The sequence below is a fragment of the Photinus pyralis genome, unplaced genomic scaffold, assembly GCF_008802855.1.
Source record: "Photinus pyralis isolate 1611_PpyrPB1 unplaced genomic scaffold, Ppyr1.3 Ppyr1.4_LG1, whole genome shotgun sequence".
NCBI classification, from domain to species: domain Eukaryota; kingdom Metazoa; phylum Arthropoda; class Insecta; order Coleoptera; family Lampyridae; genus Photinus; species Photinus pyralis.
In genome coordinates, this window is record NW_022170249.1 from 62,539,371 (window position 1) to 62,541,650 (window position 2,280).

The following is a 2,280-nucleotide window of genomic DNA, read 5'->3' on the forward strand; positions in this document are numbered from 1 at the left end:
CTTAATTGTCTCAATATTGACTCCCTTAAGGGAGGCTTTTGACGTGGCAGCATGCCTAATGCTATGTGCCGTAAACACACTTGTATCAATTTTACAGTCTTTTAAAACGTCTTTAGCCCATCTGGCCAATGTCTGAGAAGACACTCTGTTATGAGGCGGTCGAAACGAAATAAACAAGGTTTTGATATTTCCCCTCACGTTCTTTGTTCGAAGAAGGTACTGATCTAACGTGTTTACCACACATAGCTTTGAATTTTCTGTCAATTTTGGAAATTTTAAAATCGGCTGATATCTATTGATAGCTGTAGTTTTAATTTTATGTGGTATTTTAATATGAATGCCAGAGTCTAACCTAAGTATGTTTTCCAATTTTATCAAAGCAAGCGTTTGCATTCTATGCGCACTAAATATAGCCATCATAACCACAAGTTTCTTTCCTAGTTCTTCGATAGACAAATTTGTGTTTTCTCCTTTTAGTTCGTAAAAATGAAACACCAAATTAACATCCCAAGTACATTCATACTTTGGAGTAGGAGGTTTTATATTAAAAAACCCTTTGACGAACCTTTTTATGAGCGGGTCTTCTCCAACTTCTTTACCCAATAGAAGACTAATTGCAGATCGGCTAGTGTTTAGTACAGCATAAGATGCTCCTTCTTGCGTAAGTTGAAATAAAAAGGATAATATATTGTTTCTGTCAAAAGTAAATATGTCCGTGTTTGAATCATTACAAAATTTTACCCATTTACGCAAAGGTTTATTATATTGCGCCCAAGTAGATGTTGTGATTGAATTTAGCATAACCTCTAGAATCTCCGGTTTGACATTTTTTCTTATTAATGCTTTGCTGATACAAACCCGGCCAAAATTGTTATATTTCTCCACCTCGGGTGTGGTTGTCTGTAAAAAGTAAGAAGATTTTTGTGAGGTGAAAATCTTAAAGGATCTCTAACAAGTAGAGATTCAAAAATAGGATACCACGGTTGACCTAACCATTGGGGTACCACCAAAATACCCTCCACCTTCTCCTTTTTGATTTTTTGAAGAGTCCTCAAAATTAACGAGAAAGGCGGAAAAGCATAAAAAAGGAATTGGCTCCAATTCACTGTAAATGCATCTGTTGTAAAAGCGTCAGGATCAGGAAGCCAAGAAATGAACTTCTTACACTTTGCATTTAATCTACTAGCAAACAAATCGATTTCCGGCATCCCAACACATTTAACTATTTCTTTGTAAACTACAGTGTTTAATTCAAATTATGTGTCCACATTTTTTCTTCTCGATTCAAAATCTGCTTCAAAGTTCTCTTTAGACGAAATATAAGAAGCAAATATCCAAATGTTTCGCTCTGCGCACCAATCCCACAACGTTTTAGATAAATCATTTAAATGTGGGAATCTGACACCTCCCATTCTGTTTACATAAGAAATAGCTGTTGTGTTGTCAACTCTTAGAAGAATTTCACAGTTTCTCAGGTCTTTGGCAAAACATTTTATACCACAAAAAATTGCTAAGAGCTCTAAATAATTAATATGGTGTTTCGATTCTTCGATTGACCAAAAACCGTGAGATTTCACCTTATTACACACCGCCCCCCAGCCAAACTGGGAAGAGTCTGTGAAAATTTCTCTAACAAAATCATATTGTCTTATAGGACAAATAGCGTCTATTACATGTGATCGCCACCACTTCAAATCTAATTTAATTTTAGTGGAAAGTGTCAATTTTCCACTATAATTATTTTTGCATTCCAGTAAAGCTAAATATTTTTGTCGTTCTAAAGATTTCGTATGCGCCCAACCATAAGGTACTGCAGGACAACATGAAATTAAGAAACCTAAAGTACGAGAAAGCTCCAAAATAGAGCAATCAGATCTAGACAAAAGATTATCAATTTCTTTCGCTACTCTCAATTGCTTTTCTTTAGGTAAGCCTAAAGAAAGAGTACGAGAGTTAAGACTAACCCATTAACGACCAAGGCCTTTATTTGTTAAAAAAAACATTTTTTTTCTAATAATCTTTATTATAACAAGCTATTGAGCAAAAAACTAAATGTAACCCATATTGTAAAATTTTTACTTTAGGCCCTATGTAGGTGTACTCAAATGAGTACAATGGGCACATATGGTATTAAAGAAAATTAAACAGGTTATTTTACATCCACATTTAAAAAGAAACAAAAAATGTATTTTATGAGTGATAGTCTTTAAAACAGTCTCGCTCAATGCAGAGAGTCACCTTTCACTTTGAACAACTCCATCTGACTCTCTGATGACATTG